This window comes from Delphinapterus leucas, chromosome 13, assembly GCF_059928025.1.
Source record: "Delphinapterus leucas isolate spDelLeu-1000000601 "Yukka" chromosome 13, BTC_Dleu_Yukka2, whole genome shotgun sequence".
Classification (NCBI taxonomy): Eukaryota; Metazoa; Chordata; class Mammalia; order Artiodactyla; family Monodontidae; genus Delphinapterus; species Delphinapterus leucas.
Genome location: NC_143141.1, coordinates 60,860,522 through 60,885,512, shown reverse-complemented (window position 1 = coordinate 60,885,512; position 24,991 = coordinate 60,860,522). Strand labels below are relative to the sequence as shown.

The 24,991-nt window shown below is 38.2% G+C and overlaps 1 long non-coding RNA gene across 1 annotated transcript in view; it reads right to left on the bottom strand.

The window, feature by feature from the left end:
* Positions 1 to 24,991, bottom strand: part of LOC111174752 (uncharacterized) — a 419,708-nt gene that overhangs the window by 270,373 nt on the left and 124,344 nt on the right. The gene's annotated exons all lie outside the window — the stretch shown is intronic.

Below are 24,991 nucleotides of genomic sequence, written 5' to 3'. Positions count from 1 at the left end.
ACAAATTGTAATAGATATTCATGCCAATGGTAAATGGGATGAAATCCACCACCATCCCCACCAGGCTAAACTGATCTGTTTCTGGTTTTGTTTTTGATGTCATGGTTAGTTCATGAGCAGTCAATGAGTTCATCTGTGCTATCAATCAGATCAAACCAATGATCAGGCAAATTATCTAGAAACAATGGATTATACGACAAAGAAAGTGTAGACTCAACACAGATACTACAGAAATAGGTCAAAAACATCCACAACAAGATACATACTATTAAAAATAACTGTTCGATGAAAACAATTTTTATTTCCCTGTTGGCCTTTCAATAGGAACCGTTTCTATTCATTCTCTGTTGGAATTTCCAGAACTGCCCTTTCATTCCCAACCCATTCTTCATCAGTGGCCACACTTTAGTTTTAGACACCAAATCGCACCTGGTGCTCTTAACCATAGTTTGTCTGTCTGCGTAATGTGCTTGCAGAACTGCTATCCTGGGCCACCCCTGAAAAAGCATCAACTGCTAGGGTATCCCATGGGAAACCACAGCTAAGTTGTTAAATGGCAAAAGATGGCTAGATGGCAAAACAAATGATCCTGTCACTGAATAAGTAAACAATCTATTTGTTTGACCAAAAGAAAAATCAGTCACGCCAATTTGTGGTTGCATGAGAGAAACAATAAATAAATTGAACCTTGTCCTTTGCAGCAGGTTCTGACGATTAGGAAGCTGTCGCAAAGGACTCACTTATCAGACTCCAGGAGAACTCACTTTCAAATACTACCTGGAAGGTTAGAAGCTCATGCTTACAATTAACAGACCAGCCCTTCTAATTTTCAGTTGAAAATTAATACTTAGTTTTCCATAACACATATGACAGGGTCATGCATATAGTAGATGCTCAACTGGATGTTAACTGAGGACCAAAATTAGTCTGGATAGAAACTAAAGAGTGCCTGCTCTCGCCATTTTCCTCCATTTCACAAAATATTAAGTACCTAGTTTGCTTAGCAGAAGCTTGCTAGATTACTCTCTCTCTGTGAAATTACAGCCGAAATAAAATATCCCAGATAAATATTTCTTTTGTATCTGTTATTCTTAAGCCTTTCTACAATATCACATTTAAACAAGACTGTTAGGTCATGCACACCTGTTTGAGTCACAAGGTACTACAGAGTTTCAGATTATACCAGGAAAGGACAAAAACAGTATTAAGTGAAGGTCACAGAATGGGGAATTCTACATAACCACAAATTCTAGTTAACAAAATGTCATCTATATTTATACTTATATACATAAATGCATTTATATATGCAGTTTACACTTGAATTTAACACTAAACATATATTGAACACGGACAATTTTTCTTTGACAATAAAACATGTCAAAATCTTCCAAAATCTTGAGATTATCATTTTGAAGATTAATTTTTTTATGAATTGTGAAAGATGAATAGATTCACAGGAATGAAGAAGGTAACTGATAATGGGAAAGGTGGCTGTCGTTTTTACTATAAGTGGTACTATAGCAACCGTAACGGAGGAGTCTAATGGGTACAGGGTTTCTTGATAGGTTAATGAAAACGTTTCAGAATTAGATTGTGGTGACAGCTGAACAATCTGGTGATGTACTAAAAACCACCCATTGTATACTTCAAATGGATGGATTTTATAGTATGTGAATTAGAGCTCAATAAATAATCAGTCATTCTTCTCCCTAACAATCTGACCTATTTAACATGTTACAAAGGCAATACAATTAATGCAATGTTCTGATCATATAAATTTTTTAAAACTTCCTTCAGGTTAATAGCAAGGAAGCCAGTAACAGGTAGTTTAATCTTATTTATGGAGGTGGGCAAGGGAAATAGGGTTCCCATCAAGTTCAGGGACTAACTTCTTGGAATTGGGTACCTGTAGGAGGCCTCAGCTGAAGAATATATCTAAAGTCACCATCACTTTAAATATTCTAACAAAGTTCACTATGAAACTTCAGCAAAAGTACAGTAAGACTACAGGAAACTACTCAAAAAGTAGGCCTTCAAGAACGAAAAACAGATAAAATATATTACGGTAGCTGCAGAAGTAAACATTTTTTGCTAATTTCAAAATATCTGACAGTCTTTGTAAGGCAAATCCATTTGGAAAGGGGGCTCCATTGGACTTCCTTGAAGATGGTTGACCCCATATATGACTATCTCTAAATTATTTAGGAATGGAGATTAAGCAAATATTACCAATTACTTTATACCAATTTTTCTGCCAATATATTGACAGATATTCCCTCCTCATCTTCCTAACAGTAGGACTTGGACCAATTAAACTGATATTGTCTAGATCTTTATTCATTTAGCTTTGCTTAATTTACTTAGAGTGGAGATATCATTAAAAATTACGAGACACCTATGTTCTCTAAAAATAAAAGCATTTAAACTCTCTATATAGCTTCCCATTTGCTCTATTTATCAGAATACTATGATTCTCCCTATGGACATTTGAATGACACATATGATAATAACCACAATGATGCAGAATGCTCTAGGAAAATAGCTTCTTTATTAATTATGCTTCCCTGGATAATTTAGAATATTTTAATTCTCAAACCTTACAGTAAACATCTTTTTCAAAATCTATTTCTGGGGGCTTCCCTGGTGGCGCAGTGGTTAAGAATCCGCCTGCCAATGCAGGGGAATGGGTATTTGCCCTGGTCCAGGAAGATCCCACATGCCGCTGAGCAGCTAAACCCATGCGCCACAACTACTGAGCCTGCACTCTAGAGCCCACGAGCCACAACTACTGAAGCCTGCGTGCCTAGAGCCCGTGCTCCGCAACAAGAGAAGCCACCACAATGAGAAGCCCGCGCACCGCAACAAAGAGTAGCTGCCGCTCACCCCAACTGGAGAAAGCCCATGTGCAAGGAAGATCCAGGGCAGTCAAAAATAAATAAATAAAAATTTATAAAATAAAAAAAATGTATTTCTGCACTTGCCTTCCTTAAGACAGAGTGACCATAATTGAATTAGTTCTTTCATAATTAGAGATAATCGTTAAGTCTACACTGCATTAGAAATTGAAGTGAATTATAATAAATTCAGAATAATTTTGGAAGATTTTTTTAAATAAAGCCCAACTGCTTTCTTGACTTCTTGTTATTTTTACCTATTTTTAAATGTTATATGCAAAGAAACTTTTTAAAAACTAAATTATAAGGAGTTATAAATCATAGAAGAAGAAATTGGTTATAAAAGAATAAGTATTTTACTTAAGTGTGTTCTAGTTAATAAAAGTTGAATCACAGACCGGAAAAGAACTATTAATAGAAACTTTTTCTTTCCCCTAACTTAATTCAGTGGTTCTCAATCTTGAATGCACAGGAGAATCACCTGGGGATTTTTTTTTTTAAAATGATTGACCCCCCCCACCCATAGGTTGTGTTTCAGATGATCTAGTGAGGTACCTACTTATTGATAATTTTTTAAAGTTCCCCAGGCAATTCTGCTGATCAGCCAGAATTGAAAACTACCATTCCTAAGTCTTACTCCATACAGCTCAAACTTTAGCCACTCCTTTAAGCCTCTCTTAAAGTATAGTTCTGCGTAAAGTAATGTTTTTGTCCTGCAAACTACCTGTATATATAACCACCTGTATATGTAACCTGTGTAGATGACCACCTGTATCTTGCCTGTTACCGCTTCTTGATCTAACTGGTATTCCAGTTACTTACGAACATGGATGCATCACTTACTTGACTACATCGGTGCCCTTGGAGCTGACATGTGTTTGCACATATTAAGTCCCCAATATCTATTTACTGTATGAATGAATGAATGAAAGTAAATGCATATGCTTTCCCACATTCCCTATATTTGCTCTCATGTCCTATCCCACTCCGTCATTGACCTCCTGCCACCTTGTTGCCCCCTCCCCACACAGCTACAGTCAGCTCAGGGTCCCAGTCATTTTATGCAGCTATTAAACTTAAAATACACAGAGAAGGTAAGGTTTGGGGAAGATAAAGAGAACTAACAGACCATAATCAGCAAAATTAGAACTGTAAAGATCTAAAACTTACCCTTGGTTGACTAAGACTGCCAGTTTCCTGGGGTTTTTTCCATGCTTATATGTTTCGTCCTTGAATAAAAAAGGGGTCACTCACCATTGTATTGTCTACCACTTTGCACAGTGTGCACTGTTCTGATCCACGATCCATTTAATGTCTATGTCTTATTCTATGTAATGCTGTGACACCACATGGCAGCTAAACTCTAGGTGTCATGTTGTTACCGTTTTGAAAATGCCACCTTCAATTCTAGACAAGTGAATGTTTCAAACTGCAACTCCTCAGAGTAATGGTAAACTTCCTTTTATGGTGACAGATGATTTCTTACCTGTCTAAATTCAGATATTCTTGATTTGTCATTAGGTAAAATAAATGTATACCTTTTGCCTCTCTTATGGATAATAATTAAGTTGGGTGATTTTTTAAAAACCTGTAAGAATACAGAGGGCCATGTCTTGAAAAATTCAAACGAGCCAATTTAAAGAAAAAACTATCAGATAATTAGAACACTGCAGAAAGAATGAAGAGTCACCTACTGTTGATCTTCTACTCTCTGATCACCGTTTATCACCCATCTCCCTCTTCTCTCCTTTAATATGTTTGTTTTCCCGAAAACTACTCTCAGTACTCTTCTATTCACATTCTATAGATTCTCCCTTAAAGGCATCACCTCCTTTTTTCCCCAGTGATAAACTTCCCAAAATATTTATCTAATCATTAGCTCCTGATAGGTAATTCAACTAACTTTTGGACACCTCTAACTAGATGTCAAACATGACATGACCAGATATAAACCTGTCATTTCATCCCACCCAAATTGCTTTCCCTCTAGCCCCTCTCTCAGTGAACAGCAAGCTGTCTGTCCACATATAGCTTTTCTCTCCTAGATTACATTAACTATTGTATTATCTATTAAGAAAAAGATCTGACCACATCACTTCCTACTTAAAATCCCTCCCAGGCCAACGATATTTTTTTAAACAAGTAAGCAAACAGAATATGGCATACAAATATCTATGCGGTCTGGCTCTTCTCTCTCTCCTTGTCACAGTCATCTCAAGCATTAATTGTCCTCTCAGGAAGTTTCCTCTGACCCCCCGAATCTGGAGGAAGGACGCTGCTTGGGCGCCTAGAAAATGTTGGGCTTAGAGGATCAGAGCGTTCAGAGCATGATCTGGCATGTACTGTACACTTAACAGTTTACTTGACTATCCTGCCTTCTAAAAAGGCAGGATAGTCAAGTAAGGGCAGGGGCTGTATCCTCATTACATTTTAAATTTCCAGAATTTAATATAATAACTGGCAGAGGGTAGGCAACTAAGAAACGTTTGGTAAACAAATTGAATAAATGTTTGGTGAATAAATAAAAATGAAATGACATTTTTCTTATATAAAAAAAATAGGTGTTGGGAGGTGAAAGGAAAATGTAGTAGGAAAAGAAAGACTCCTAAAATGAAAAGAGGAGATGTACTAAGGGCCTAGGAAAAGCCCAACCTTCTCTTCCAGCCTACAAATGGCTTAAACTGCCACAGTGGCAACTAACAGGAAGCCTTTCTATGCGTACTCTATTTTGGCCTTGCTCCTAAATCTCAGATAGTTGATCACAGCACAGAATTCTCTCTAGATTCTGAGCTGGTGGCAGAATGAATTGGGAGGAGCATGAAATCTTATTTACTCTCCTTCAAACACTAAGAATTGTTTCCCTTATGCTAAAGAAGACAAAGCCATTCTGCAGCTCTACTCTTCATAAACACGTGCCTTAGAGACTTGCTGAATGCAGCAAAAATAAAACATCCCTTTTTCACTGCATTTCTCCAGAGAAGAAAGAAAGCAAAATTTCAAAAGAATTTTTAATAGTTGCAGAAAGCTTTGACTTAAAGAAAACAAAGTATCAGAAAGTATGCATGAAATTAAATATCGTTCAAAAGCCTAAGATTAAAAAGTTGTCAGAGGTACCCTTTTCATGGGCATGTAAGTGATCAAGTATGACATATGTGAACTTGGAGCCTAGAGACCTTGATCTCAAGTCTTTGCCTTGGCAAGTCATTCAAACTCTCCTCGCCCCAGTCTCTACATTGTAAAATAGGGCTATCTACCCAGCCTGCCTCACAAAATTAGTTTAAGAATCAAATTCATGCATTCGAACATTTATTTTAACAAATACTTTTTGAATGTCACTGTTCTGGGCATCAGTGATACAGCTATACAGAAAGCAAAGTCCCAGCCCTCTTAGAGTTTACATTCTAGTGAGAAAGACACACAGAAATCAAATAAGTAGATGGATGTATAACTTCAAGGACTAATGAGTGCTCACAAGGAAAGTCAACCGGGGTAAAGGGACAGATGGTCCTATATTCATTGGGGATCGGGGTGAGGCAGGTTCTCTCTGAAGAACTGATTTCTGAGAGGAGATCTGAGTGCAGTACGAGAGTAAACTGTATCATCACCTGCAAGAACGTTCCAGGCAGAAGAACTGCAAGGGAAAGGCCCCAAGGTGGGCACATGCTTAGTAAATACTTTCCAGGAACAGCAAGGAAGCCGGAGCTATTGCAGCCAAATTACTTAAAGGAAGAGAAGGAGGAACTGAGGTTAGAGAGAGGCTGGAGCCAGACGTGGTGTATGTGTGAAAGTATTTTGTAAACTATTACTGATAGCAAAATTCTAAGGCTGAGTCAGCCCAGATGGCATGGGAGACTGGCATCACTCTTCAAGAGTCCATCATTCATGGGACTCTAAGATAGTGTCACTCATTGTACTGGTACGGATTACATCATCAGATGAGCTAGCTTCACGCACACATTGAGCATGCGCACATACACGAGTTTGTCTCTACTCTGTGTTCTATGGCTGAAGTCTTGAATTTCTTATTTTCTGTAGACAGTAACAGTAAAGCAGTGAAAGCAAATAGTACCACAGAGACCTCCAAAGTCTCAGCTTTTGTTGCTTTTAAAGCAACAGCCAGGCCTTTGTTATAACTGAAGCCCAACCTAGGTTTTATCACTAGAGAACATTGAAAACTTAGAGAGGAATCATAAAAAAATGACAGACATCATCAAATGACTGGTATAGGAAACCAAAAGAAACAAATAAATGAGCTAGGACAGTCATGGAGAATATAAAGAAAAAACACAAAGAAAAAGAAGGCACAGCAATTTTTATTTGTTAAATGACAGCTGGGGTTGGACCACTTCAGGAGACAATTGATGATATGACCAGATCCCTAGAGAACACTTGGTTTTATGGGGGTGGTGAGTGTCTCAAGAATATTCAGCTCGCAGGAAGCTTAAAAAGTAACAGGAACTTCAATATAGGAGAATCCACAGCTACAGTTTTAAAATTCCTTCTCCCTGCCCCTCTCCTCTGCTACTTGCACCTGCCCCTCTCATAGACTCATTTCCACCTCCAACCTGCCCCTTCTATATCCCTCTTCTCATCTCTCTACACTCTTCCCTCTGCAGACATTTCTCCCAATGCCTGCTCTCTCTCTCTCCTGTGTTTAATGCCTACATGTTTTTTGACAGACATTCCCCCCATCTGTCTTTCTGTGCTAGTTTCTCAACGTATCAGTAAACAAGCCAATCTTCTTCCTTCTCCCCTAAATCAATTTTCCTTTACGACTCCACAATTTCTCTTCTGAGCACCAAAATTCTTGGTTACTCAGGCTCAAATCCTCAAAGCTATCTTTAATGCCTCCTCTCTCATATCTTCCCAAGTTCAATCAATGATTAAGCCCCATTAACTCCCATTGAATGGCACCTGTTCCCTTTTCCTCTCCCCTTCTACAGCCTAGACAACTGTAGTAGTTTCTTGGCATGCCTCTCCTTCTAGGCTCTCTCCCTTCAAATATATTTAATAAAATGCTACCAGGGGATTTTCCAAAGTAAACCTCTAATCAGGCCACTGCCCTCCTTAAAAATTCTTTGAAGGCTCTCCATAGCTCAAAAAATAAAAGCCACACTCCTATGCTGGGTATTCAAAGTTCTTCATGGTGGGATCCAAGCCTATCCTGCCAGCCTTTTTAATCTCCTGTTCCTTGACCCCTACCACACATTCACTCCAGCTTGAGAAATGGTCCACTGTCCTCTGAACAGATCACAGTACTTCCCCACTGCTCTTCACTTCTGCCATATCCTACACCCAGATTTCCCTCCATAGCCACCTTTTAATATCCTATTTCTATATTAAAGACCAATTCAAAATACCACCTCTGGAAAGGATTCCCCAGAACAGATGTGATTTCTCTGGCCTCTGACCCCCAGTGGTACACTAACCATGCATGCATCTGGTCACTCCTCCAGCAAGTATTTAGTGAGCACCTCGCATACATTTTACTTCACATCAAGGTTATGCTCCTCTCTGGCCCTTCACTTCCCACCTTCCTCACACCCTATTAAATTGTAAGCTCACTGAAGACATTTTTTTTTTTTTTTTTTTTTTTTTTTTTGCTGTACGCGGGCCTCTCACTGCTGTGACCTCTCCCATTGCGGAGCACAGGCTCCGGACGCGCAGGCTCAGTGGCCATGGCTCACGGGCCCAGCCGCTCCGCGGCATGTGGGATCTTCCCAGACCGGGGCACAAACCCGTGTCCCCTGCATTGGCAGGCGGACTCTCAACCACTGCGCCACCAGGGAAGCCCTGAAGACATATTTTTTCAGCTTTATGTCATTTTTAGAACCTACCACAATGGCATCTACAAGACTAAATACATATCATCTGAATAGAGAAATGTTTGATTGTTGTACCCTGAGAGGCATTATCTTGGCTTTCTTAAGAGAGAAATGGAGAGCAGCTGTCTCATACCCCTCCCTCATCCAGCTTAGAATTCTTCCTCAAAATCACGTCCTATACAAGGACTGCGGTCTCCCTTGCCTTTGTTCCCTCCACTGGCAACCACTGGAGGGTAGTTAGGCAAGAGGCAGGGGTCTGTAGTGCTCTTGCATTCTTTCTGCACGTCTTGTCTTAGAACCAAACCAAGGGGACGCAAAACACGCTCCAGTCACCTAGTAAACTTAGAAGTGACAAGGCAAACGCAAAGAAAAACTTTGACTTTGAGCTTATTAGAAGTGGAGGTTATCCACTGCAGGGTCCATGAGGCCCCAGGGATGCCACGGCTGGGGACCCAAGTCCTGGCTCTATTTAACTCCTGACTCCTGACCTCAGACACACAAAATTTGTGAGGACAAAAAGAAAGAGCACAGAGAGACAAAGACAAGGAAAAAATAAAAAGATGTCCAAAAAAAGTTCACTGCGGGGTCAGGAAGTTTTATGATTATTTTGAGAAAACATCCAATTGTTCCATCAATGAGTCTAAAAACTACCTCAGTCAAGTATCCAAGGGTGTTAGAGCTACAAAAATATCAAAAGGGAAACTTGCAAAGGAATTTGGACAAAATTAGAAATCAGAACCTGTATTAGTTTGCAGAGTGATCATACATCATTCTAATACCTTACTAACAGAATTCTGCAAAAAAAATTCAAATTTGAACCATTCCTGGTCTCCAGATTTATAAACATTTGATCTTGAAGAATACACAAATGCCTTTCCTCTACAATTCAACATGTTCCAAATATGCTGCATTGACAGCTCCTGGTATAATGGAAGGTTATTTCTGTTTTTGTGATTATTCCCTGACTCTAGGTAAGAACTAAGAGTTAAGTGGAAAGGCATATCCATTTAGAATTTCATGTGCATTCTGCTGATGTCAGTAGATTGGTATTAATTATACTGGAAAAGAATATTTGATGTATTTGAAAAAAATCAGTCATGTGGAACAGTACACAGCCACAAGTTATAGGTATGAATTCTGAATCTTAATTCAGAAAGCCTGATACTCATATAATCCTAACTGTGTACACTTTCTGATCTTCAGATGAATCATCGGTAATGTTTTACATTTATACCATAAAGCACTAGAACAAGAGACCAGTGTACACTAGCTTGCCTGAGGCCTGCATCATTCTCCAGTGTTTTATGGAAAAATTTGTTTCAATTTTTGAGCTGCAGAGTCAAAATGGTATGACCAAAAGCTATGGGTCATATTTTCTTTATATTAGAGAACATCTGGATTGATCATCTTTTTGTGTACAGTATATATCAGAGTGGCAGGGAATGTTTTTCCCTTGTATAAAACTTCCCCCAATAAACACCCCCAGCAGTATATTTTTTTTAACACCTAACCCAAAGCAACTCACACAGATAATTTCTTACAGGGTCTAACAAGCCATAAAGTTCAGTGTTCCGAGGCTCTTCACAACTGTAGTCCAAAACTACAATTCACATTGCACACTTGCACATGCACACACGAGCACCCCCCCCACACACACACATCATTAAATACTCTTTCAGCCACCTTGCCAATGGATTTCATGGGTAACTTCTAAGAACCAAGAGAGAGAGGTGGACGCAGGATAAATCTGTGGTTGTTAAATGAGGAGGAAAGGAGCTTCAGAGAGAATGTTCTAGAACAGCAATGACTTGGGAACCAAAGAGGTTATCCAAGACAGGGGGAACCAGGTGAAAAACCATGTCCAAAAAAGAAAGATTTTTGCCTGGGTAGGCTAAACAAATCTGAGAGGGTAAAGAGAAGGCTCAGGCCTGAGTTCCCTGAAGCGCCAATATATGAAGCAGGACCACCGCCTGCAGAAGTTTGGGCTTTGCCTGTTGGTAAGGAGGCCACTCTTATGGCCATGAAGTCTATTCATGCACAAGATTTTTATTACCACAGCCTAAATGTCCACTCTGAAGGAAATGGTTAAGAAAACTGTCACACACTCAAAAGCCTATTTTGCAGTTACTAAACACAATGGTAGTAAAACGCTTCTGAGGGAATTCCCTGGTGGTCCCATGGTTAGAACTCGGTGCTTTCACTGCCAAGGGCCCAGGTTCAATCCCTCATCAGGGAACTATGATCCCACAAGCCACATGGTGCATCCAACAACAACAAAAAAAAAAAAAAAAAAAAAAAAGCTTACATAGGGCAAAGCATATGCTTTAATAATAAATAGAAAAAAATCAGGATAGTAAGCTTGACAGAATATAACTCTGCTAAAAACTCTGCATTAAAAAGAGGGCTGACGGCACTATTCACAATAGCCAAGACATGGAAGCAAGCTAAATGTCCATTGACAGATGAATGGATAAAGATGTGGGATAGAGGGATAGAGAGATAGAGAGAATGGAATTTCACTCAGCCATACAAAAGAATGAAATAATGCCATTTGCAGCAACAAATGCATTATTGGATGGGCCAAGAGATTATCATACTAAGTGAAGTAAGTCAGATAGAGAAAGACACATATCATATGAGGTAACTTACATGTGGAACCTAAAAGATAGAAATGAACTTATTTACAAAGCAGAAATAGACTCACAGACATAGAAAACAAACTTATGGTTACCAAAGAGAAAAGGGAGGGGGAGGGAGTGTTAAATTAAGAGTTTGGGATTAACAGATACACACTACTATATATAAAATAGATAAACAACAAGGACCTACTGTATAGCACAGGGAACTATATTCAATATCTTACAATAACCTATAATGGAAAAGAATCTGAAAGAGAATACACATTTTATATATATATATATATATCTGAATCACTTTGCTGTACACCTGAAACTAATACATTGTAAATCAACTACAATAAAAAAAATAAGAGAAGGCTGACAGATTATACCAAAATTGCAATTAAGAGGTTATGAATGGTTATAAAGTTTTTCTTTTTGTGTTTTTGTTTTACTGTTGTTTCATTTTCTGCATCTATGCATTTTCCTAATTTTTGTCTCACTATACATGAATTATTTTAATAATAGAAAAAGTAAAAATAAGCCTTGTTTATTTTATAGGTTATAATACCCAGAGTTGTTTTGTCACACAACGAGCTCAGAAGTGGGAGTCGGAAGACAGAGCTTGAGTGCTGTAGACACTGTAGACGCTGTAGCTGTCTAATGGTGTGGATTTAAGCAAGTCACCTAACCTCTGTAATAAGACCATTGTCTACTGACCTAATGAATGTGTACTCTAGTCTGTTTCCCGAGTGCTTTGCTCATGTTATCTCATTGAACACTCCCATCAATAAAGTAGATAGGCCTTGTTCTGCCATTATATAGATGAGAAAACTGAGACTTAAGGAAATCAAAGAATCGACCAAGATTACCGAGACAGCAAATGGTAGAACTAGGACAGTAACTCAGAACTAACACTGTGTTTCCTGACCCTTTCACCTGTAAAATAAGCTGTACTTCTCAAACTTTTCTACTTCTGAGTTCCCATCAAAGCAGGACTCTGCATTCATTTTGCTCACTGATGTATCTCAAGCACTTAGACCAGTGCTTAGCACATAGTAGGTATTCCGCAAATATTTGTTGAATAAAAGTTCCAGCAGAGGAAATTGAACTCATGGCTTTGAGAGTTCTGGAAATATCTCTCAAAAGTCACCTTCTGCAAGCTGAAATTTCTTTGGAGTCTCATATTTTAACTTAAAATGTGATGTGGACTTTGTATTCTACTTTGTAATATTATATATGTGGATTAATAATTATATCAAAATATGTGGCTTAAGCTGAAAATCATTTTTCAAACTATCCAACTCAAGTAACTTTAATCTCCTTTCCCTCACCAAATAAGTGATACTGGTGCTCCTGGAATATTTGACATATTTATCCTCAGATTTCTTGTGTGCCTGGCACACCTTACACACCACCATGGGAACACACACTCGGGCTATGGAACATGTATCTAAGTGGCCTCAAATGTTCTCACCAGCTCAAGGATGCTTTTGGAACAGAGTACAATCCACCACATAAAACTGAACTAGTGACACATGCAGTGGAACCTCTTTGTTCTGGACATAAGCTTTTATGTCTTTCATCTAAGACTGTATTAGGTTTTTTGACAGCTGAAATAAATTAGCTCATTTTCAGTCTGTAATGAACTAAAAGTCCTAGATCTTTCTTATAGGAACTACTGTAAACCAGATTATGCCTCATCTTATACTGGTGTATTTTTATTTTTTGAACCTGTGTGCAAGATTTTACATTTCCTCCCTAATAAAATCAGTCAGGAGGTTCAGGTCATCATTCCAGTCCGTTGAGAGCTTTACTGAACCCAGCTGTGTCATCTTTCCTAGGAGCCATCTGATGGAAATTTTTCAGAAATGCCTTCCATGTCTTCACTCAAAACATTTATAAAAACAAAGAACGAAATAACGACAGTGCAGGACAGAGCTTCAGGGCCTGCCACCAGACACCTTCATCTAGGTCAAAGATATTCATGACTGAGAGGAAAGGCTTGCCTTAGCAAAAGGACATATCAAAATCCCTGTGTGGCCATGAGATATTTTTATATTTTTTCAAAATAAAGGGAATTAAAGGACTAGACGTGCTGACCTAGAGTGACAAAGAATAATTCACCAACATGCTAGGTACTGTTGATCAATTACTTGTGAATTTGTCCATCTGTACTTTCATCCATTTTTGTCTACAGGATATAGAAAAAAAAAGTTGACTGTATAAGCTTCTAAATCAAGACCTCTGATGAACCATTCTAATAGTTGTTTTTTTTTAATAAGGCTAATTTGGCACTGTTTAGTTTAATTGCTTTTTCTCTGAGAGTTCAAAAACAATAGGAAATTTTTTTCCTGGAAATTAACATCCATTTGACTGGTATAAAGATTCTGGAATTTTCCTTCTATCCATCACTTTTAAGATTACTTTTATCTGTCTGTAGCAGCTGTTAACAGAACCCCACTCATTACCCCTTCAGTCTTCTCTGAAGGTCATCGCATACTTCCTTCATATCTGCCAGAGGGCATTTTTTGCCAAAGAAGCTTGCTAGACCCCAGAGCAGAGTAGAATTTGCCAGAGGGCTAATGCCCTAGGACATCCTAATGAGGGATGAAGTTTAACGGATAAAAACCCTGGATGAATTCCCTCAGACAACTGAGACATGTCCTGCAGTCTCTCAGGACATAAAATGAGATGAGCTTAATTTCCAACAGGAATAATTCACTAATCAATGCACCTTTGCTGGCTTTCCTCCCCACTTCGGCTCACTTTCCCACTCCCATTCTGTGCTTCCTGGGATCACTTCCCAAAAAACGACTTGCATCCATATCCTTATCTCTGGGAGAGAATCAAAACTAAGGCACTATTTCCAATCTCCCCGCATGGCTCCATTTGTGTGATTTTTCTAAAATTACTGAAAACAGTTGCCCAATTATATCCAACGTTGTTCCACTATCTATAGATGCAATGAATTTGTGTGTACAGACTGGAAATCATTGGAAAAAGCCTAGGTATAGGTCCTTTCTTACCACTGCTCCACCTCTCTTGTGCTTCACTGGCCCTTAGTCAGGTTTATTCTAAATTTTACAATATAAAAATCCTTCTTCTTGCTGGAGAAGAGGAAAACAAAATAGAAGTTAAGAAGTATTGTCTTTTTTCCTCTCTCAAGATACCTGGAGGTCATACTGCAAGTCTTCAAAAGAATCTGAGGTTAAAAACATACACATAGGGCTAAGACTAAGAAATACCCGAATATTCCATTGAAAAATTAAATAGCCATTTATAAGATACTTAGTTAACATCTATCCATAAGATAACTAAGAGACCAAGCAGTTTGGCAAGTAGAAATATTGTGTTTTTAACATTCAAGGGTCTAAATTCTATACTAGGGTTCTATTATTCTTTCAACAAACACTCCTTAAGTCCCCAGTACGTGCCAGGCCCTGTGCTAAAAAAATGGAGAACTACATCTGAGAGCAAGATATGCCCCCTGATTCTAAGGAACTTACATTTGAGTGGACAGTTTTGGGGGTAAGTATGGACAGGAGCAATCCGTCTGGCCACTTCACATCATTCCTCTAGAGCCATTCAAGTAGGATCTTGAATTTCTATATGCAACATATTCCACGGGAAGTAAATTATTCTCATACTAAACTGATACTTCATTCATATCCTAAAGCTTCTGAATCCTTTTAATAAACTGGCATATTCTTCCTCCTGCACTTTTTTTTACCCCAATGATAAGAACACAGAATATTCCCCACAGCTCCCAGAATTCTTTGTGATGTTCTACTCCCTCTTAATTCTCTCCCACTGGGATGTTTCATTTGGCTGAAGGAGAATGGCACCTTATTAAAGGCTCACAGGAAGATTACACTGTACGCAGAGGCACTGAGAAGAACATGCTGAGTCTGTATAAAATGATTGTTCCTCATGGGAAGCCTGCCAGATTACCACATTATGCCAAAAGTAAACACCTTGTGGTCAAGAACATCAGCCTTAGGAAAGAGAACACCAAGGGCGCATTCTTTGAAACTGCCGCAAAGCAGATCTATGTGCCTGGCACTAAACCACATTAAACTTTGCTAAGAAACCCAGTTCCCACAACAGAGTTTCATGTGGTAGCTCTGAAAACAGATTTAGGAATATGTCACTTCAGATATTGCTCGTCTTTGCAAGAAGCCTTTTCAGGCTACACACAAAGAAGTTCCCTATAGACATATTACATGTGATTTTGTACTCCGTTTACAATGGCCTTTTTCAGGAAATGCGCTGTTTACATGACTCATTCTTTTCTTTAAACTAGCATAGCAATCGCTTTTAGAAAACTCAGCTATTAAAATATCTGAGTTTAAAAGCAGAAAACCCACTTCCTATTATGTTTCTTTCATTAGAGTAAATCAGATATATCATTGGTGTCGAAGTAGAATTGTTGAACACATTCGTTCTGGAAGAAAAACACTCCAGGAAACACAGTAAAAGGCTTCCAAGCCCTTGCTATGGGGGAAGAAAAAAAAAAAATCTTACTGTCTCATTTCTCCTCCTCCAAGTAAATAAGCCTGTGATATCCACTGTCTGATGATAAACTATGGAGACAGACTTTGCTTTTCTGCTCCTTTACTAGGTTTGTGGCCTTAAGAGAATCACAATCTTTCTGAGGCTCAATTTTTATTTTCCAAAACGACTCATTAAGGATATAAAGGGTTGCTATATTTACAGTGCCTGGCATAGAGCTGGTACCCAGGAGAGAATGTGATGGTAACAGGGTAATAACTGCAACAGCAGCAGCTGTCCCCCAAGAGAACTTGCATCCCAGGCCACTGCTCTGGTGCTCTTACAGGTTGTATTCCCTGGTTCTGGGAGTCCAAGGTTTGGGAGATTTCCTATTAACTTTCCCTCCTAAATGTATCTTGCATGACTGAAGCTTTCGTGCACACACAGTGACTCAGGGTCAAGCACAGTACCAGCTGAATCCAATTTGTGAGGCTGTAATCCCCATGACTCCAAGCATGCCTACATGGAATTTATTATTCAGAGGTTTTTCTCCCCTTTTGATAGAGGGTAAAGGTAAGAGATCCCTGCCCATCCCAAAAAGGCCTCTTTGGGGGGTGAACCTGGCCAGCAAATTTTATGTACATCAACCCTTACTTAAAGTATATTATTTTTAATTATTACTTATTTATTTCTTATTAAAGGGAGAGTTGTTTTGAACATTAGCCCATCTGATATGGGTATTCTCTAACAATATTAAATGCTAAAGAAAAATCTGTCCTGTCCAACATACAAAATGTATGATATACAAGTTAATGTCAAGATATGTGACACGTCTAGACTAAGTACTCAGTGCTTGCCAGATTGTTTTACTTGTCAACTACATTACTGTATAGTAAAATATATTGTCACAAAGCTTTTCTTTGAAAGGGCATTTCTTCTGTCGGTTGCCTGCTTTTGCTGTAAGACTAATTAGCCACAACAATTAGCAGAGGTGCAAGTTCTAAAAGAAATAGGATTAACTGAAATGAAACCATGCTATAGGCAAGTCATTGTAAAAAAAAAAAATGAAACACAAGATATTACACAGGCAAAATGCTGTACTTCCTCAGGCTCACGGCCACCAAATACATCCTTTTTGACACTTCTCATAATGATAAATATTTCATGGGCTGTTTTTTTTTCAGAAAGCTTGTATTTAATGGCATTATATATACAATTTATAAATTGTATATATTTCAAAGAAAAAACTCAGACAAAATAACTCAGAGTCAAAAAAAGTCGCAGTATGTAAAATTGAAAATTTACAAGAATATTAATACGGAACCTGATTTTTGGATCATTTGGGTATTACTATACCACCTTTAAAGCAAATCAGAATTCTTCATCGATAGTTCAAACCTGTAAACTATAAATATATAGCAGAAGCATTTCCACACACTGGTTTCCATAATCTTGTCTATGCAGAAATGCTCCACTAGATACATAAAATACTTGTTGGAAGAAGTAACCGTTTGTCATTTGGTGGCACCTTGGACCTCTGCTGTTCTTTAAAGGGCTTTCATTGTTTAATTATTATATGGTGTGGGCACTCACTGGGACCAACAGTTTCCTTAGATGATGGATTCTTTTTTCTGATCAATGAACACATTGGGTTTTTTAAAGGGAATAAGCAGCAAAGATGAGGTTTCGCTTGCTGCGAGCATCATGATCGCCACCGTGAAAATAAGTTTATTCTTTTTAGTCAAGAATTGGAATGAGTTCATTATGACCTTGGGATAGAATGTCACATCTCATAGATGGGATTAAGCCAGAGACAGACATTAGTGCTCGAGGTAGGGCTATTTTACCATTTTCCACAACTCACCTTGGTATTTTATGCTCACAATAATTGTTTTCCTTTTAGTTAAAGAAATCCATTATTCTGGGCTCTGTGGGGTTTTTATAAAAGCCACATAAAAGTAATAAATTTAGTTTTGCTGTTTGCCCCTGAAGCAGGACAGATGTTTAAGAGGTTACAGTTAACATCAATATGTGCCAATCTTACTTTTCCTGAAGGGAAATAAATTGCTAATGATGTTCTTGCAGCTACAAACGTCTCCTCACCTGAAAAGGCCATTTTAAGAATTACTTGTTATTCAAAGTGAATACAGAATTAATGCAAACAGTCTAAAATGCTTCTTGGGCATATTATTCTAATGATGGGGAAATCTGAGGAAATTTACTGAGAAGCATTCATTCCAGGGATTCCAATGATCAGTTTTACTGAGTCATTAATGCCCTAATTATTCAATATACACAGTCGCTATCCCCCATCCCCATTTCTATTGGGAATAATCTGTCACCAATTTCGTAGCTTCATTATTTTAATATGTCTTAAAAATAGAAACATTTCTAGAAACCACTACATTTCAGAGAGACTTGTGCCCATTTCCACCAGATAGAGTTTTGAAGAAAGAAAAAAAAAAAAAAGAATTTAGGGAACAGGCATAAATTCAAGAACACCAGTGCCTTGCTTTCATTATCTGCATGTTTGAAAAATCTTAATAATATCCTGAAAGACTTAGAGAGTGTTTTGTTTTTTGTTTGGATGGTTGGTTGAGATAGCCTGAGTCCATGAAGTGAAGACTGTCAAATCATGGTCCTGGTCATCAAGAGACAAGGAGTGTGTCATTAACTGCATGGGTGACCCGCACCAACACTTAATCCCTCAGGACCTCAGTGTCTGCCATGACAAAGTGATACGGTTGAACTAAATGATTCCTAATGTCAGTCTTTGAATTTATAGCTGGTAAATATTAGGAGAACTCTTCAGAAATTTCTTAACATGAAACGAATTTTTCTATGAATATTTTTAAAGACAATTAAGGTAAAAAGATAGCCATGTATTTGAATGTATACTGAAGACAAGTTCAGAAAAATACAAAACGATCAGTCCATGGTAAGTAGGAAGTAGTAGTGCCTGTGTCCAGGGAAGGGAGAGGTACTTTGTCTCTTTATATTCTTCTGAAATGTAGGAATGTTTATACCATGAACAGGCAATTTTTGAGATTAAAATAACTTACACTAAATAAAATATACAGGAAAACTGCAGTGCAAATATTAAATTTAATACTTTTTTCAACAACTACTATTTTTGAATTTCAAATATACAATTATTATTCCATGGCTGTAGCGATACCGTACCTTTTTTTTTTTTTTTTTTTTACAAAAGATTTAGGTTTAAGGTTGTCTTAATCCTAATGTTCTCTCCCTTTGTCTGCTTATCCAGTTTCTACTTCCGAGTCCTGCTCACATATCACCTTCTCCTCCTTTGGTTTTTCATAAGCAACTCCACTCCAGCACTTGCATAGTAATATTATCATGTTCATATGTCTCTCTCTCTCCCTAGGCCCAAAGACAGACCATGCCTTACTCTTCTGTACTTCCTCCCAAATTCTTACCATAGTGCCTGGCATGGGGAGGTGGCTCTGTTTATTTTATCCCTGGAACACACTGTGATGGAATTTGACACCTTATAATCTTTGAGAGATTTTTATACCATTGAAAATACAAAAAGAAAGAAAAAGAAAATCCTACTGCATACTGTAAACATATGCACCTATGGAAAGCAAGAATTTGAGCTAAGAGTCAGAGGAAGTATGTTAACCGAATAAGACCTAGTTCTTCAGGGCTGGTTTGCTTGGGCTTACTCTGTAGACTAAAATTCAGTGTCCAAGGAATTCGATCATCTAAATATTTCAAAATTTTTTTCTAATCCAATGTTTTCAACTAATGGGCATGAAATTTAACAAAAGATGGTGAAAAGTTCTGGTGGGTGAAAATAAGAATCAGAATTGTGAATTGTGTTTCTCTGTACACCACTGCTAAGGTTAGCATCAGCAAGCAGCCCATTTCTAAGAGGAAGCTGAGACCCAAGACTGAATCAAAGAGACAACTGACTTGTAATGGACAGTAATTTGTAATTATCCAGAAATTGGAAACATGGAATTCAAGTTCCCTTTTTATCACTCACTCTCTGTGACAGTTTGAACAAGTCACTTCAGTTCTATGAGTTTAATTTCCCTATCTATAAAAAGCTGTTTATCATCTCTGCCTATAGGGTTATTGAAACAATTAGATGCCTTAGTGTATATAAAAACAACCCATAAACTATTTATTGTCTATGACGTAGAACACCATTTTTTATCATAGGGTTTATATGAATATGACAACGCATGGGAACCACAAGACCCACTTTCCATGTTCCTACCCTTTATAACTGGGTAGCTTAAGACAATGCCTTAACCTCTCTCTGCTTCAGTTTCCCACTGGAAAAAAACCCAACAATATTATGTTCTTGTCTAGAGATATTTAAAATAATAAAATTGGAAAAAGATTATGAAATGCTTTGCAAAGCAAAGAGTTTTCAACTATGACAAGCCTACTTGGTCTTGAAAATTGAATGACAGAAAGATAAAGTGACATGCTAGGATGTTCAGCTTATTATTACATATTGGAAAAAACTAAGCTAGAAACTAGTTTCAAGTTCCTTCTACTCCACTAGAGTAAGTAAATCATGTACACAAAATATTAGTCAGAAAAATATATAATACTATGGAAATGGAATCTCTCTTTTCTAACAAAAAGGAAGAAAAAAATACTTACATGCATAAATAGGTTAAAATAATACTTGTCCATAGAGGCCTACTGTTCAATTACATTTTTTTAACATCTATACTGGAGTATAATTGCTTTACAATGGTGTTAGTTTCTGCTGTATAACAAAGTGAATCAGCTATACATGTACATATATCCCCATATCTCCTCCATCTTGCGTCTCCCTCCCACCCTCCTTATGCCATCCCTCTAGCTGGACACAAAGCACCGAGCTGATCTCCCTGTGCTACGCAGCTGCTTCCTACTAGCTATCGATTTTATATTTGGTAGTGTACATATGTCCATGCCACTCTCACTTGATCCCAGCATACCCTTCCCCCTCCCCGTGTCCTCAAGTCCATTCTCTACGTCTGCGTCTTTATTCCTGTCCTGCCCCTAGGTTCTTCAGAACCATTATTTACTTTTTTTAGATTCCATATATATTTGTTAGCATATATTATTTGTTTTCCTCTTTCTGACTTACTTCACTCAGTATGATGGTCTCTAGGTCCATCCACCTCACTACAGATAACTCAATTTTGTTTCTTCTTATAGCTGAGTAATATTCCATTGTATATATGTGCCACATCTTCTTTATCCATTCATCAGTTGATGGATACTTAGGTAGCTTCCATGTCCTGGCTACTGTAAATAGAGCTGCAATCTGAATTATCGTTTTCTCAGGGTATATGCCCAGTAGTGGGATTGCTGGGTCATATGCTAGTTCTATTTTTAGTTTTTTAAGGAACCTCCATACTGCTCTCCACAGTGGCTGTGTCACTTTACATTCCCACCAACAGCGCAAGAAGGTTCCCTTTTCTCCACACCCTCTCCAGCATTTATTGTGTGTAGATATTTTGATCATGGCCATTCTAACTGGTGTGAGGTGATACCTCATTGTAGTTTTGATTTGCATTTCTCTAATGATTAGTGATGTTGAGCATCCTTTCATGTGTTTGTTGGCAATCTGCATATCTCCTTTGAGAAATGTCTATTTAGGTCTTCTGCCCATTTTTGGATTTGGCTGTTTTGTTGATATTGAGCTGCACGATATTGAGCTGATCATGGTGTATGATCCTTTTAATGTGCTGCTGGATTCTGTTTGCTAGTATTTTGTTGAGGATTTCTGCATCTATGTTCAGTGATATTGGCCTCTAGTTTTCTTTCTTTGGGACATCTTTGTCTGGTTTTGGTATCAGGGTGATGGTGGCCTTGTAGAATGAGTTTGGGAGTTTTCTGGAGGGACTTTTTTAAGCTAGAAGTGACTGGGAGATGTCAGATGCTGTCCAGTATGTCATTTAAGAGGCTACTGAGCAAGAAAAGAAAATTAAAATCAACAGAATTGAGGGCAATGATTACAGCAAAGTAAAATCATTTCAAATTTGCACCTAAGTTGAGGCTAGTTAACAGAACTCAAAAATCAAGCTTTATTTTCCAAATCTGACCTTTAGAAATGAATCAAGTGTTCCGAGACAAGTGCTCAAGATCATGATCCTGGTTTAGTGTCCAGCAAAGACTGACTTCTAGCCTGCATCCTACGTTCATGTCTTATGCATTAAATGGTGACTCAGGGATTCACCAATTCATATCAATGGTTTAATTTAACAGTGTCTGACCCATTGGTTAGAACCTGACTGTAGACCTCAAAGCCCTACCTGTTCATTTTCATTTTCCTAACCAGTTTCCAACATCATGCTTTCTCTCCTTCAAATCCATCTCAAATACTCGAAAGCAAGGAGGGGGAACAAACCATGGGACGCCTCTGCCAGGTAACCTAACTCCCAGGTAACAATCCTATCTTCATCTTCTGCACCTGCCTCCCCTGCTCTCAGGGGACAAAAGATTTGAGAAAAGGAAAACCTTTCTGATAAAAATGTTGAGAACCCTTCTCCGAAAAGCCAGTCTAAGAACCATATTTGCACTTCCAAAGGGTATTCTTCTGAAAACATTCTGAAACACTGTATCAGGTCCATAGGTTCCAGAAATGACCCTGGTAAGAAAAATCATCTTTCCTGTTCCTACTCAATTAGCACAAAGTTTAGCACTAATAAGTCTCCTAAGTCTCCAGGCCAGGCTCACTTAGGATAGGCTCCCACTAGGCCAGAGGTGCATCAAGGCAGCTGACTGAGCTCAGTCAAAAATTGGTTAAGTATTAAAGGTTTATCTTAGACGTGGGTGCTATGAACTCTTTTTTGCTGTCTTCACTGTACTCTTGCCCTTATGAGTCTCACAGTAAGGTCTTTATGAGGTAGAAATCAAATTCATGGTTGGTCAAGGGTCAAGATCCCCTGGGTTTTGGCTTTATCAGGAACTTGGAACCAACCCCAAGATTAGTTCTGCTCCAGGGTATGCAGTCTCTTTCCATGCCTTTCTTGGCTTTTGAATCACCAATATTCAATTTGGTGTATACCACTGTGTTGATATTCTTGGACCACAGCCACCCACAACTCTTGTTATAGGAGAAATATTAGCAACAAATCTTCATTAAGTACTGTTGTCTAGTCTAGATTTAAAAGGAAAATATTCTTTTCCATACATTTTCTTTTCAATACCTCTGACATTATACAGGTAGTCATAAACTCTACCTATATGTGGTCCCAAGCCTTTAGGTTTCAGGAGAAATGTTGTAACCTTAACCATGACCCAACACACACACACACACACACACACACCTCACCATCACTACCACTGGGTCAAGTATACAACTTGGGAAATGAAATACCAAATTCTATTACTCACAAGACAGCTAAGAAACAGACTGGAAAGAAACTCATTTAGCAGAATGAACAAAACATCATAAAATATTTGAATAGGATTTTAACACCATAAAATGAACAATTATACTTAATTTTGTTTTGGTTACTTTCATTTGTTCTGTCTTAAAAAGTCTGTGGTGGTTGTAAGAGTCAGGGAAAAAAGCTACAAGTATTATACTGTCCCACATACACCCCCAATCGAATAGAACCAACCTTCTTGCTAGCACTCTTCTCTCTGTCTTTCCCATCATTTCCCCACCCCAAACAGTCATACTCTCAAGAGACTTCTCAGGAAGCCTGTAACAGTCTTAAAAAATAATGGCATGCATCTATGTGAAGGGAATCATGCCTACCCAAAGACAGGGTGTTTTGATGCCCTGAAAAAAGCATGCATTTTGTAGTGAAGGCAGACCTGGGGTTAGCTCCTGGCTCCAGCTATGAAAATTTAGGCTAATTACCTCTCTAGACCTCAGTTACTGTAACAGTTTGATAAATGCTCTGCATATGAATTCATAGTTCTTAATCAAATTGAGCAGTTCCTGGACATTTTAATTATATAATACTTAGTATCATTCAAATGTTATATAAGTGCTTTGGTTAAGTAGGTCTCCTAAGACGGCTAAATGAAACAACAACTCTGCCCCTTTTCTGGTTAATTTTCAATTATTTACCCTTTTGATTTTGGTTAGCAACTCATAGTTATTTGCCTTCTAAAATCACCTGAGGAAACAAGACTTGTTTGTACATAGTTCAAAACATAATCAAGATTCTGATAATCTGCTATGCTGGCAACCCCGAGAGAACATAAGAAAGGTGATGAATAAGGCATCTTTGCCCTGTTTGATCACATTCTCAGCAAAACAGCAAAATTCAGTACTGCTTAGCAGCTTAAAATATTTAACAGTTTATATTTGTAATAGAAACAGGAAACTATTTCCAAAACCTATTTTTTCTTTGTTGAAACGAAGTCTGCAATTCTAACCAGCTACATGTAAATAACATTTAGGCAAGCAACAGTCTAGAAGATATAAAATAATAAGTGATTGAGATCATTGTCGCAGTTGGGGGTGGTACAAGAAAAATACTTTTCAAATGTTATAATGGTCCTCTCCTCGAATCCCCCATTCCATTGATAAACCTCTTATAGACCAGTTGTAAAAATACTAGACAGATACAAGCCTGGTTAAAATAAAAGCCTTCAAGGGATGGGCATTATCTGCTTTTACCACCTGAATAATAACTGCAATAGAATTGCTGACCTAGAAATTAGAGTGAACTTTGATGAGCCTCCAAGCTAGCCACTCACTCCATACAGAAACTTCTCCTGTCACATACCCAAACCACTCCAAGAGGGCACCATATTAACCTCCTTCCAGGCAACCCATCCCATCCTGCTACAGTTCTGAAGCTCAGGTCAAGCTCAGGAAAACGAGTCCCTGAAAATGTTGTAACTAGAGAGCTACTTCACTTAACAGGCAGGGTCTTGAGATGGGCCTGCCTGAAGACATACAGGAAAAAAGCAGACTTCTGGAGCTCTAATGATTCCCAGTTAGGTGCCTATTGGTAAGGCCTAACATCAACAACAATTCTACCATAAAGAGATAGTGGTTCCTCTCAAGATTCTCATTCTCAGCAGACAATGATGCCAAGGGTTAAGGAAGGTGAGAACTTCCATCAGATCTAAGGGTTCTAAAGGGTGGTTTAGCCCAGTGTTTGTGCCTGAACCTCAAAGGAAAAGAGAGATCCCTGCCCCCTTTCTTTTATCCTTA